This window comes from Bos taurus, chromosome 3, assembly GCF_002263795.3.
Source record: "Bos taurus isolate L1 Dominette 01449 registration number 42190680 breed Hereford chromosome 3, ARS-UCD2.0, whole genome shotgun sequence".
Lineage (NCBI taxonomy): Eukaryota > Metazoa > Chordata > Mammalia > Artiodactyla > Bovidae > Bos > Bos taurus.
Window position 1 is genome coordinate 2,171,048 of NC_037330.1, and position 15,226 is coordinate 2,186,273.

The 15,226-nt window shown below is 39.6% G+C and overlaps 1 pseudogene; it reads right to left on the reverse strand.

Moving 5' to 3' along the window:
* Positions 1-404: 404 nt before the first annotated feature.
* On the reverse strand, positions 405-3,640 carry LOC789898 (flavin-containing monooxygenase 5-like; annotated as a pseudogene).
* Between the last annotated feature and the right edge of the window lie 11,586 nt (positions 3,641-15,226).

Here is a 15,226-nt window from a genome sequence, read left to right on the forward strand (position 1 = left end):
GCTTTTATTATGAATGAAAATGTTATATAATTTACTTGGAAGGAAGAAAAGAATAACATTGAAAATACAGTGATAAAGTAATATTTTATTTATAAATTCCTAAAAGGATAATTGAGCTTTGGGAAACCAATTTGGGTATACTTTATGTTGCAAAGCATTCTTAGGGCTTACATAGAATTCCTTTTAATGATAAGCTCTTCCTAGACATTCATATTACTTCTAGAAGCAAAATGTATACCTATTTTTAAGAAATAAATCTATTTGTAAAGTATATCTAGATAATATTTTATATAACAGTTATGGTAATACTAAATAACATTTTATACATGTGTGACTGGCTTAAACATAATGATCCAAGATGAGTAGAAAATATTACATGCTTTTTCTCCTCAATGTTTACTCATTTATTTCCATATACGATGATGAATATATCTGAAGTATGCTAAGCCAGCAGTTAGTAATGCAAGGCCAGCAGGTGCCATATTTATCCAAGAGAGTGGTGAGGATGAATGACTGTCCGGACTACTAATCTGAGTCCTCAGGGGCTTGATGATATGCTCTGTCTGGGTCAGGATGTCTCTCCGGGCTCCAGCCCATTTCCTTGGCCCCTGAAAGCAGTACTGGTATGCTGTGCATGGGCCAAACAAAACCTCCACGGCCAGCTTTGGATCTGAGAGAAACAGGAATAGCAGGCTGGGCTTCACACCCATTAGGGTGGCAATCTCATCCATATACTCAATGTGATCCACTTGGATGGTGTGGCGGGGTGTCTTCACATACCTGAAACAAGTGGGAGGACAGAGCTTTGCATCATTTGAAAGCTACCAGTTTACTTCTATTCACCTTAAATGGGGAAAAAAAACAGAACTAGAAAGCTAAGTGACAAACCCTGCTCCCTTCAGCCACTAAATGGCAAAGTATTCACAGAACCCAAGTTTCCATGCTCTTGTCCATTCATTTTTGACTGTTCTAAGGAGACTGAACTGCAGATTGGTTTTAACGGTGATCCCTACCTTCTAAGAAATTCATTTTGTAAATGAAGGATTGTAATCCAGTTCAGTACTTCCCTGTGTGTTGTGTGGGTGGGATAGAAAACTATTAACTTCTAGATCCTGTGTGCATGCCATCAATTGGGGGATGGATAGTCAATCAGTCACTAAGAACTTGGCCAAGGTGCTTGGTGGCTGTGATGGGGTAGGGATGCAGTGGTTGTAGTTGCTTCAGGGATCAGTACTGTGGGGAAATGGCAGCTGTCTGTATGGCTCTGCCTTGATCCATATGCTTCAACATGATGGCCATCCAAGGACAGCAAAACACTAAAGGCCCTACTTATACTGTGGGTTTGATTTTTCATTATGATAGTTTTATTTCTCACATATAGCAATAAAGAGTCTTGAAGAAGGAATGACCTTTCATAACATGCATAAATGTGTTTCATAGAATATCTGTGGTCCTGTGCACACCTGTACAACAGGGGGCAGGGTATGGTGTATTTCCTGATGCAAGAACACACAAAATGTCATCTTAGAGATGTGTGAGAGCTGGCACCTCTTTTGCATGATCTGAACCTTTGTTCCATGATGTGGGACCTTCACAACAACATCAAGTTTATAGCCTTCACATCTGAGAACAGAAGGATTATTTTAGGTACTGTTACATATGAAGAAACTACAATGTTACCATTTTACATCACTCTCCATTGTCATATTGGAAATGCTTAGCAATGTGCCTGCCATAATATGCACAAAATAGATTTTTAATGAGTTGAGACATTTCACTTATTACAAGTATTGATGAGAATGGTACTTGAATACTTCAACCAATAGTTTTCATTGTGTTACAACTTTTGTAAAACTGAGTATAAATTGGAGTGGGTTACTGAGAATGAATTTGGACACACATATAAACATATTACAATTTTTAAAACCCTAAAATGATGTGGTGAGGTAATTAAGATATTAATTTGTATATTTTCTGTCTGTATTACTCATCTCCATGATTCTATCAAAGTAGCTGAGCCTTTTATAGTTCCTTGCATCAGACATTTTTTGTTATATGGTCAAAGAAATAGCTTCCTTGTAATTTCTACTTCTAACTTGTTTGCTTAAATTCTAGGCTCAGGAAGAAGATGACATATCTTTGAAGGCAACAAGATGGGAGAGGGAGAGATTTCATGCAGTGTGTGATATAGAAGAGTGGTGTGAAAGAGTTTGGGAGCCCATGGCAAGATTTCAGAGGGAATAACTGTGTTGAATTCCTGGGGAGATTAGACTCTGAGCCCATCTCAACTGGAGACCCCATCCTCAGCAAAGACCTCTTCATCCTCATCATGGCAGAAAAGTCAAATTTTCCAGATTTTAAGAGTGCACTTTAGATCTAGACAATGAGGATTCCGGTAAGGAATGTGATATGAAAATGAGAGAATATTCCCATCTTTGGGGGATTACATAAATTTCCTGGATTCTGGTGAAACCATAGAAGAAACAACGAGTAAAGACTGAAATTCAGATTTAATATGATTTAAAGAGAATAAATATGATTAATTGTTGCATAACTCAGAGGACTAAGATTCATACCTGGTTTTATGCTGCAAAATTACTTAGGATATGGAGAAAAACCCACATAATTGAGATGAAGCATGGATTTTGAGCCTGGATTAGGATTCCATGATCACTACACTGGTTCCAAACTAGTTGTTACTATTTACTTACGGTTTTTCCATTGCTTTTTCCCTCTGGGCAATATCTGCCAACATGTTCTCCACCGAGAGTAGTTGATTTCATCCTAGAAGAGACAATCAGAGTGTTTCAGGATTCCAAATGTTGAAAGGAGATGACTACTGGCAAGAAGAAACTGAAGACTAATTTTCCCTGAAATATGAGGAATTTATCCAATCTTTATTGACATATCTTTGACACTCGTGTAGCCCAGTGAGACTGGAGTTCTGCAATAGATAGGATGATGCCAAGTGGCTGGATAAGGCCGTTGACAGCCAGTGTTGACTTTTCCAGGTCATGTTGCTGCTGCTGCTGCTGCTGCTAAATCGCTTCAGTTGTGTCTGACTCTGTGCAACCCCACAGATGGCAGCCCACCAGGCTCCCCCATCCCTGGGATTCTCCAGGCAAGAACACTGGAGTGGGTTGCCATTTCCTTCTCCAATGCACGAAAGTGAAAAGTGAAAGTGAAGTTGCTCAGTCGTGTCCGACTCTTAGTGACCCCATGGACTGCAGCCTTCCAGGCTCCTACATCCATGGGATTCTCCAGGCAAGAGTACTGGAGTGGGGTGCCATTGCTTTCTCCACTCCAGGTCATGAGGGAACATGAATTTATACAGGGACACTTTATTATTGGTGACGTTGATCAAAGTACTAAGGAAAAGAAAGGAAAAACTGTATCCTGTGGCAAAGATAACAACATCAATAGTCTCTATGCCGCCATCATCAAAAATGGCATCTGTTTCTGTGCACTCCTTCACATTGAGTTTCACTTGGACTCTTCCAGAAATTATGTGGTTTGTCAGGTCATCACTGATATTTGGATGCTGACTTAAAAATCTATATAAAAACCAAAAAAATCCCAAGTAATAAAATATATAAAAAGAAAGAAATACATATGAGAAGGGATTGAAGTCAGTTTGCATTTCCCCCCAAATCTGTGCTTATCCAATTTTTGCCTCTAACAGAAGACAGAGGTAATTTTGTACTAAGTGCTTTAGAAGTCACTTCAGTGCTACCTTTTTGTAGATATGTATAATTTTGAAAATGTATGTAATCTTGCATTCTGTGCCATAATAATCTCTTACTGATAAAATATATTTTGAATTACATAGAATTGAGGAAGAAAATGATGTATTATTATGTATCCTAGTTTGAAAAACACAGTCATTAATTATCATTAGCCTTCCTTCCACCTCAATTCCTACCAAACCGCTATCAGTTCAGTTCAGTGGCTCAGTCGTGTCCGACTCTTTGTGACCCCATAAACTGCAGCACACCAGGCCTCCCTGTCCATCACCAACTCCCAGAGTCCACCCAAACCTATGTCCATTGAATAGGTGATGCCATCCAACCATCTCATCCTCTGTCATCCCCTTCTCCTCCTGCCTTCAATCTTTCCCAGCATCAGGGTCTTTTCAAATGAGTCAGCTCTTCGCATCAGGTGGCCAAAATATTGGAGTTTCAGCTTTAGCATTAGTCCTTCCAATGAACACCCAGAACTGATCTGCTTTAGGATGGACTGATTGGATCTCCTTGCAGTCCAAGGGACTCTTAACAGTCTTCTCCAACACTACAGTTCAAAAGCATCAATTCTTTGGCACTCAGCTTTCTTCACAGTCCAACTCTCACATCCATACATGACCACTGGAAAAACCATAACCTTGACTAGATGGACCTTTGTGGACGAAGTAATGTCTCTGCTATTTAATATGCTGTCTAGTTTGGTCATAACTTTCCTTCCAAGGACTGTCTTTTAATTTCGTGGCTGCAATCACCATCTGCAGTGATTTTGGAGCCCAGAAAAATAAAGTCAGCCACTGTTTCCACTGTTTCCCCATCTATTTGCCATGAAGTGATGGGACCAGATGCCATGATCTTAGTTTTCTGAATGTTGAGCTTTAATCCAAGTTTTTCACTCTCCTCTTTCACTTTCATCAAGACGCTCTTTAGTTCTTCTTCACTTTTTGCCATAAGGGTGGTATCATCTGCATATCTGAGGTTATTGATTTCTCACGGCAATCTTGATTCCTGCTTGTGCTTCTTCCAGCCCAGTGTTTCTCATGATGTACTCTGCATATAAGTTAAATAAACAGAGTGTGGAAAACTTACATAAGTAAAGTGTGGAAGATTCTGAAAGAGACAGGAATACCAGACCACATGACCTGCTTCTTGAGAAACCTGTATGCAGGTCAGGAAGCAACAGTTAGAACTGGACATGGAACAACAGACTGGTTCCAAATAGGAAAAGGAGTTCATCAAGGCTGTATATTGTCACCCTGCTTATTTAACTTATAAACAGAGTACATCAGGAGAAACGCTGGGTTGGATGAAGCACAGGCTGGAATCAAGATTGCCTGGAGAAATACCATTTCTTAGATATTCAGGTGATACCATTTTAATGGTAGAAAGTGAAGCGGATCTAAAGAGCCTCTTGATGAAAGTGAAAGAGGAGAGGAAAAAGCTGGCTTAAAGTTCAGCATTCAAAAAACTAATATCATGGCATCTGGTCCCATCACTTCAAGGCAAATAGATGGGGAAAAATTGGAAACCATGAGAGACCCTATATTTTTTGGCCTCCAAAATAGGGGATGGTGACTGCAGCCATGTGATTAAAAGACAATTGCTCCTTGGAAGAAAAGCTATGACAAACCTAGACAGTATATTAAGAAACAGAGACAAAACTTTTCCAACAAAGGTCAAATATGGTCGAAAAGGTCAAATGTGGTCAAAGCTAGTAGCCATGTATAAATAGATGTGAGAGTTGGACCGTAAAGAAGGAAGAATTGGTGCTTTTGAACTATGGTGCTGGAGAAGATTCTTGAGAGTCTCTTGAACTGCAAGGAGATCAAACCTGTCAATCCTAAAGGAAATCAACCTTGAATATTCATTGGAAGGACTGATACTGAAAATGAAGCTCCAATGATTTGGCTACCAGATGCAAAGAGCCAACTCATTGGAAAAGACCCTTATGTTGGGAAAGATTGAGGGTGGGTGGAGAAGGGGATGACAGGGGATAAGATGGCTGAATGGCATCACCAATTCAGTGGACATAAGTTTGAGCAAATTCTGGGAGATAGTGAACCACAGGTAAGCCTGGCATGCTGCTGTCCATGGGGTTGCAAAGAGTCGAATTTAACTGAGAAACTGAAGAACAACAATTAACAGCTACCATTTACTAAAGTAAAAGCATCAAATACATAAGAAAAATCTTGCAAAAGATATGAAAGGTTTTTCACATTAAAAAGTCATAAATAACTAGAGAAATAAACTACTTCATGAATAAGATGACTCAGGTAATGCATCCCAAATTTATCTATAGATTCAATACAATCCTAAATAATATTCCAGAAGATATTTTTGTGGACATTAATAAGGCAATTTTAAAGTTTACATGGAAATGTAAGTATCCTTGCAAAATTAAGACAGTCCTTATGAAGAAGAATAAGAGCAGCAAATATAGTAATACATCAATACAAAATAGGAGTATAAAGTTTTAAAAAATAATAGTGGTACATGGATAGAAAAGTGAATCAGTGGAACAGAATTAACAGATAAATTCACATATAAAGTAATTTAATTTTCAAAATGAGGCACTATTTCAACTTTGAACAAAATATAAGTAGTGCTTTTACTATTTATCTCTACGAGAAAAAAAAATTGACCCCCTATTTCTCAGCATATACAAAGAGTAATTCAAAATGAACCATAGATCTAAATATTAAAGGTAAAACAATAAAGCTTCTGGGAGAAAATTATAGAATACTTTTAAGACCTTGGGATAAAAAAGCTATAAATACTTATATTAATATATGACAAAATTATAAGCCATGGAAGAAAATCTTTATCTTACTCTTCTTATACCCATTTTAAGTCAGGAAAAAATAATCTGTGACATCCTTAGCATCCTCAACCTTAATCCTCAACTGTTGGTCTTCTTTACAGACCAGGACTTGGTGGACTGGAGTCGATGAAAAGAAAGAGAGAAAAAGAGAGAGCAGTATATCTCGGGTTACATGGAAAACCAATAAAGCCCATACACAGGACTCGCACCGCTCACGAAGGCACAGGGCATCCTCTCAAAGAGGTCTTGAAAGCCCAGGTGAGAAAGAGAGCTCAGTAGGTTTCCATGCTCCAAAGAGAATGAAGACAGAAAGAAGGACTCAGGGGACCCAGGTCTCTAGTGGAGCAAGGGTATTTTATTAGCAGAAATGCAGGCTCATATATCTTTAGTAAAATGATTACTCAGCCATTACAAAGAATGAAATTCCATCAGTTGCAACAAAATGGATAGTCCGATACATACAGAGTCACTGATGCTGAAAAGAGTCACTGAAGGGAGTTACTGAAAAGAATCCAAGCAGGTACACTTTCCCATGATCTCAGTCCTGAGAACTGCATGCAGCTCTACTCGTTCCTGGAATAGGAACTGATAAGGAATAGAGAATCCTTGAAAAATGGCACATAAAGGAAGAAAAGTGCAACATATTGGATTCCCTGAAGTTGAACATCCCCTGACACTCAACTAGTTTCTTTTTCTAATATTTCTCATGGTCACATGGAATCTCAGCTACAAAGAATAGACTCTCATAAATTTCATGACCACGTCTGAAATTGACCCATATTTACAAATTTCTTCAATAATAAATATGGTGTATTGTTTCCTTTGAGGAAGTTCAGTTCAGTTCAGTTCAGTCGCTCAGTCGTGTCCGACTCTTTGCGACTCCACGAATCACAGCACACGCCAGGCCTCTCTGTCCATCAAACTACTATCCAAATTTTTACAGATGTTTTAAAAAGTTAATTGCTTCAAACCAAGTAAGATCCAAACTTACCTGAAAAATCTAGAGAGCGCCAATATCATTTCTTTCAAAGCAAATGGGCTCCAAGTCTTAATCTAAGCAGCACTTAATGGCGCCCAATCCACTAATTCCAGTTCTAATCACAGCAATATGCTTCTTGGCCACGGTGTCTCAAAACTCAACTGGTTGCTAGAAATGGAAACATCTATCACTACCATTAATTCCATTTAAAATAAAATTAATTTGCCACAGGACCTACAATTCCTAAATCTTGATTACTCTTATTAGCAATAATACCAATATGTTGACCATCTGTCAGGAGCTATGATGGGTATAAGGGACACAAAAATATCCAAAAATAATTTTTCCCTCAGAAAGTTCTCCATATAGTTTCTCCAAAAGTTCTCCAAAAATTTCTCCATATTTATGTATTTATGGAAACATAAATACGTAAGTAGTAATTATCAGACTACCTGATAAATGCAATTACTTTCATATTATAAAAGAATTGCCAGTCCAGGTTTGATGCAGGATACAGGAAGCTTGGGGCTGTTGCACTGGGATGACCCAGAGGGATGGTATGGGGAGGGAGGTGGGAGGGGGGTTCAGGATGGGGAACATGTGTACACCCATGGGGGATGCATGTTGATGTATGGCAAAACCAATACAATATTGTAAAGTAAAATAATAATAATAATAATGATAATAAAAGGAAGTATAGGAAGGAATACTTGACTTGATGGAGGAAGTGACACATACAAAAATTTAAGGATGAATGAGTAGACATTCAGTAAGTGAGAGACCAGGAAAGGTGGTATGTGTGTATGTGTGTATCACATTTCAAACAGGGAAGACAACTTAATTGAAGGCAGAGTGAGAAAATATGGGCAATAGTAAAACTGAATTCAGAAAGATATGGACTGAAATGAGTCCATCAGATTTGCCAAAGTAATGGTCATAAGTGATCTTTGCCAGAGAAGTTTCAATGAAGCAGTGGGATGGTAGCCATTTTCTAACAGTTTGAGGAGAAAATAAGACCAGATAATGGTCTTATTAGCAATGAGAATACCAATATGTTGATCATCTTTCAGGGGCTACGATGGGTATAAGGGACACAAAAATATCCCAAAATAATTTTTTACACTGACTGTTAATTATGCTCCAGAAAAGCCTATAAGCACTGAGATGACCCAGAGGGATGGTATGGGGAGGGAGGAGGGAGGAGGGTTCAGGATGGGGAACACATGTATACCTGTGGTGGATTCATTTTGATATTTGGCAAAACTAATACAATTATGTAAAGTTTAAAAAAAAAAGAACAAAATAAATTCAACATATTGATAGTTTATTCTTTTTGAATGACCTAATACTAGCTAATGGAAATAATAGGAAGGTGTTTTTTGTTTGTTTGTTTGTTTTCTGAATGTTGAGGGTTTTTTTAATATATTTTTTATTGGAGGATAATTGCTTTAGATAATTTTGCTGTTTTTAAAAACATATTTTCTTTTCAAAGTACATAATACAATATTGTTGACTAACATCATGTTGTGCGTTAAATCTCCAGAAGTTATTCATCTTATAACTGCAAGTATGTGGAGTTGCTAAGAGATTAGATCTTAAATGATCTTGTTGTAAAAAAGACATGACAATTATATGATGTGATAAAAGTAGCTAAGGAAACAGTGTTATTCACATTGTGATGCATAAATGTATGAAATCAACATGTTGTACACCATCAGTCAGTTCAGTTGCTCAGTCGTGTCCAATTCTTTGGAACCCCATGAACCGCAGCATGCCAGGCCTCCCTGGCCATCACCACCTCCCAGAGTTTACTCAAACTTGTGTCCATTGGGTCAGTGATACCAACTAACTATCTCATCCTCTGTTATACCCTTCTCCTCCTGCCTTCAATCTTTCCCAATATCAGGGTCTTTTCAAATGAGTCAGCTCTTCGCATCAGGTGGCCAAAATATTGGAATTTCAACTTTAGCATCAGTCCTTCCAATGAACACCCAGGACTGATCTCCTATAGGATGGACTGGCTGGATCTCCTTGCAGTCCAAGGGACTCTCAAGAGTCTTCTCCAACACCACAGTTCAAAAGCATCAATTCTTCAGCGCTCAGTTTTCTTCACAGTCCAACTCTCACATCCATACATGACCACTGGAAAAACCATAACCTTGACTAGATGGACCTTTGTGGACAAAGTAATGTCTCTGATTTTTTATATGCTATCTAGGTTGGTCATAACTTTCCTTCCAAGGAGTAAGTGTCTTTTAATTTCATGGCTGCAATCACCATCGGCAGTGATTTTGGAGCCCAGAAAAATAAAGTCAGCCACTGTTTCCACTGTTTCCCCATCTATTTGCCATGAAGTGATGGGATCGGATGCCCTGATGTTAGTTTTCTGAATGTTGAGCTTTAAGCCAAGTTTTTCACTCTCCCCTTTCACTTTCATCAAGAGGCTCTTTAGTTCATCTTCACTTTCTGCCATAGGGTGGTGTCATCTGCATATCTGAAGTTATTGATATTTCTTCCAGCAATCTTGATTCCACTTTGTGCTTCATTCAACCCAGCATTTCTATAATGTACTCTGCATATAAGTTAAATAAGCAGGGTGACAATATACAGCCTTGACGTACTCCTTTTCCTATTTGGAACTAGTCTGTTGTTCCATGTCCAGTTCTAACTGTTGCTTCTTGACCTACATACAGGTTTCTCAATAGGCAGGTCAGGTGGTCTGGTATTCCCATCTCTTTCAGAATTTTCCAGTTTATTGTGAGCCACACAGTCAAAGGCTTTGGTATAGTCAATAAAGCAGAAATAGATGTTTTTCTGGAACTCTCTTGCTTTTTGGTGATCCAGCGGATGTTGGCAATTTGACTTCTGGTTTCTCTGCCTTTTCTAAAACCAGCTTGAACATCTTGAAGTTCACGGTTCATGTATTGTTGGAGCCTGGCTTGGAGAATTTTGAGCATTACTTTACTAGCATGTGACATGACTGCAATTGTGCAGTAGTTTGAGCATTCTTTGGGATTGCCTTTCTTTGGGATTGGAATGAAAACTGACCTTTTCCAGTCCTGTGGCCACTGCTGAGTTTTCCAAATTTGCTGGCATATTGAGTGCAGCATTTTCACAACATCATCTTTTAGAATTTGAAATAGCTCAACTGGAATTCCATCACCTCGAGTAGCTTTGTTCGTAGTGATGTTTGCTAAGGCCCACTTGACTTCACATTCAAGGATGTCTGGCTCTAGGTGAGTGATCACACCATCGTAATTATCTGGGTCATGAAGATCTTTTCTGTACAGTTCTTCTGTATATTCTTTCCACCTCTTCTTAATATCTTCTGTTTCTGTTTGGTCCATATCATTTCTGCCCTTTATTGAGCCCATCTTTGCATGAAATGTTCCCTTGGTATCTCTAATTTTCTTGAAGAGATCTCTAGTCTTTCCCATTCTGTTGTTTTCCTCTACTTCTTTGCATTGATCACTGAGGAAAGTTTTCTTATCTCTTCTTGCTGTTCTTTGGAACTCTGCATTCAAATGGGTATATCTTTCCTTTTCTCCTTTGCTTTTCGCTTCTCTTCTTTTCACAGCAATTTGTAAGCCCTCCTCAGAGAGCCATTTTAGTTTTCTGCATTTCTTCCATAAACTTACACAATGTTATATATCTTTTATATCACAATAAAAATTTTTAAAATAAAAACACATGATAAAGATGGTCTGAGTGAAAAAAAAACTGTGTTTTTGAAATTATTATGAAAGCATCAATATTTATTGTCGGAGAAGGCAATGGCACCCCACTCCAGCACTCTTGCCTGGAAAATCCCATGGATGGAGGAGCCTGGTAGGCTACAGTCCATGGGGTCGCTAAGAGTTGGACACGACTGAGCGACTTCACTTTCACTTTTCACTTTCATGCATTGGAGGAGGAAATGGCAACCCACTCCAGTGTTCTTGCCTGGAGAATCCCAGGGACAGGGGAGCCTGGTGGGCTGCTGTCTATGGGGTCGCACAGAGTCGGACATGACTGAAGCAACTTAGCATGCATGCATGCATGCATGCATGAGCCTTAGATTACTTATTCACTTGTTTACCCATTTATTTATCTGCTCAACACTTACTCGTCTCCAGCTATGGACCAGATATTGTGTTTACTGCTGAGGCCACAAAGAAAATGATGTAGGCCTGACCTCAAGGTTTCAATCTAAATCTAAAGGAGGTGCAAATAAAATTAAAGATATGACTTTGTAACTGGTGAGATTAAGATACATGTAAATTGTGCCTCAATCTTGCTCATAGTGACTATTTAGATCCATGCCTTTTTTTTTTTTTCTTTTTTCTTTTCATGAATCGCAGCACGCCAGGCCTGCCTGTCCATCACCAACTCCCGGAGTTCACTCAGGCTCACGTCCATCGAGTCAGTGATGCCATCCAGCCATCTCATCCTCTGTCGTCCCCTTCTCCTCCTGCACCCAATCCCTCCCAGCATCAGAGTCTTTCCCAATGAGTCAACTCTTCGAATGAGGTGGCCAAAGAACTGGAGTTTCAGCTTTAGCATCAGTCCTTCCAAAGAAATCCCAGGACTGATCTCCTTCAGAATGGACTGGTTGGATCTCCTTGCAGTCCAAGGGACTCTCAAGAGTCTTTTCCAACACCACAGTTCAAAAGCATCAATTCTTTGGTGCTCAGCCTTCTTCACAGTCCAACTCTCACATCCATACATGACCACTGGAAAAACCATAACCTTGACTAGATGGACCTTTGTTGGCAAAGGAATGTCTCTGCTTTTCAATATGCTTTCTAGGTTGGTCATAACTTTCCTTCCAAGGAGTAAGCGTCTTTTAATTTCATGGCTGCAACCATCTGCAATGATTTTGGAGCCCCCCAAAATAAAGTCTGACACTGTTTCCACTGTTTCCCCATCTATTTCCCATGAAGTATTGGGACCAGATGCCATGATCTTCATTTTCTGAATGTTGAGTTTTAAACCAAGTTTTTCACTCTCCTCTTTCACTTTCATCAAGAGGCTTTTGAGTTCCTCTTCACTTTCTGCCATAAGGGTGGTGTCATTTGCATATCTGAGGTTATTGATATTTCTCCTGGCAATCTTGATTCCAGCTTGTGCTTCTTCCAGCCCAGCGTTTTCCATTATGTACTCTGCATATAAGTTAAATAAGCAGGGTGACAATATACAGCCTTGACGAACTCCTTTTCCTATTTGGAACCAGTCTGTTGTTCCATGTCCAGTTCTAACTGTTGCTTCCTGACCTGCATACAGATTTCTCAAGAGGCAGGTCAGGTGGTCTGGTATTCCCATCTCTTTCAGAATTTCCCACAGTTTATTGTTCCGTTCAGTTCAGTCGCTCAGTTGTGTCCAACTCTTTGTGACCCCATGAATCGCAGCGTGCCAGGCCTCCCTGTCCATCACCATCTCCCAGAGTTCACTCAAACTCACGTCCATTGAACCGGTGATGCCATCCAGCCATCTCACCCTCTGTCGTCCCTTTTTCCTCCTGCCCCCAATCCCTCCCAGCATCAGAGTCTTTTCCAATGAGTCAACTCTTCGCATGTGGTGGCCAATGTACTGGAGTTTCAGCTTTAGCATCATTCCTTCCAAAGAAATCCCAGGGCTGATCTCCTTCAGAATGGACTGGTTGGATCTCCTTGCAGTCCAAGGGACTCTCGAGAGTCTTCTCGAACACCACAGTTCAAAAGCATCAATTCTTCAGCGCTCAGCTTTCTTCACAGTCCAACTCTTGCATCCATACATGACCACTGGAAAAACCATAGCCTTGACTAAACGGACCTTTGTTGGCATAGTTAAGCCCATCCTAAAAAGGTAACCACATAGTGACTTGTGCAGATAAATCTTATTGCATCTAGCATATCCTTTTGTTTATTATTCTGTCGTATTTTACTGAGTATTAAGCACTTGTGGTGTTGGAGAAGACTCTTGAGAGTCCCTTGGACTGCAAGGAGATCCAACCAGTCCATTCTGGAGATCAGCCCTGGGATTTCTTTGGAAGGAATGATGCTAAAGCTGAAACTCCAGTACTTTGGCCACCTCTTGCGAAGAGTTGACTCATTGGAAAAGACTCTGATGCTGGGAGGGATTGGGTGCAGGAGGAGAAGGGGACGACAGAGGATGAGATGGCTGGATGGCATCACTGACTCGATGGACATGAGTCTGGGTGAACTCCGGGAGTTGGTGATGGACAGGGAGGCCTGGCGTGCTGCGATTCATGGGGTCGCAAAGAGTTGGACACGACTGAGTGACTGAACTGAACTGAACTGAAGCACTTAGCAAAATTTGAGACTCAGCTGGTCTAATAAATGACTTAAAATCAAATTTGAATGGACAAATTAATTTCTGAACTTTCCTACTTTTTGTACTTGCTAATATGGTTGGACAGTAAGAATATTATATCATACAACTATAACCAGATAAAACATATTGGTGACTATCCCCACAAAGCAATATATGTTATCAGTTCAGCTTCAGTTCAGTTGCTCAGTCATGTCTGACTCTTTGCAACCCCATGAATTGCAGCACGCCAGGCCTCCCTGTCCATCACCAACTCCTGGAGTTCACCCAGACTCATGTCCATCGAGTCAGTGATGCCATCTAACCATCACATTGTCTGTCATGCCCTTCTCCTCCTGCCCCCAATCCATCCCAGCATCAGAGTCTTTTCTAATGAGTCAACTCTTCACATGAGATGGCCAAAGTATTGGAATTTCAGCTTTTGCATCAGTCCTTCCAAAGAACATCCAGGACTGATCTCCTTCAGAATGGACTGGTTGGATCTCCTTGCAGTCCAAGGGACTCTCAAGAGTCTTCTCCAACACCACAGTTCAAAAGCATCAATTCTTTGGCGCTCAGCTTTCTTCACAGTCCAACTCTCACATCCATACATGACCACTGGAAAAACCATAGTGTTGATTAGATGGACCTTTGTTGGCAAAGTAATGTCTCTGCTTTTGAATATATGTTATAAGTAAGGATAAACGACCAACCTTTGGAAAGAAGAAAAATCAAGTTCAGTTTCAGCCTCTGGTTGAAAGTAGATCTTTTGCTTCCTCTGTCTTCTTTATAACAAAGTCATTTCACAACAATTTACAGACTTGTATAGCTTATTGAACTAGTTTCTGTGTAATTCTTTCCCATGACTCCTCCAATTGTATTAAAAAAAAATTGCCATGCATTTTTTTTAGGGAAGGACCATGTCTAATTTGATGAGATTTACAATTCATTCACAGGTATTGGTCTGCAGTACATTTTAATGCTAACTGGCACATTGAAAAGCTCAACCAAACTGAAGTATTTTCATTGACTGGGAAAAGTATAATGGATATTTTTGAAAATAAGTAATGTTGTTAATTATGCTTCACAAATTTAAGCATTCTTATCAATTTTTAAAAAATTAAATTTATTTATTTTAATTAGAGGCTAATTACTTTACAATATTGTATTGGTTTTGCCATACATCAACATGAATCCACCACGGGTGTACACGTGTTCCCAATCCTGAACCCCCCTCCCACCTCCCTCCCCATACCATCCCTCTGGGCTTCTTGTATCCTGCATCGTACTTGGACTGGTGATTTGTTTCTTATATGATATTACACATGTTTCAATGCCATTCTCCCTAATCATTCCCCCCCTCCCTCTCCCACAGAGTCCAAAAGACTTTTCTATACATCT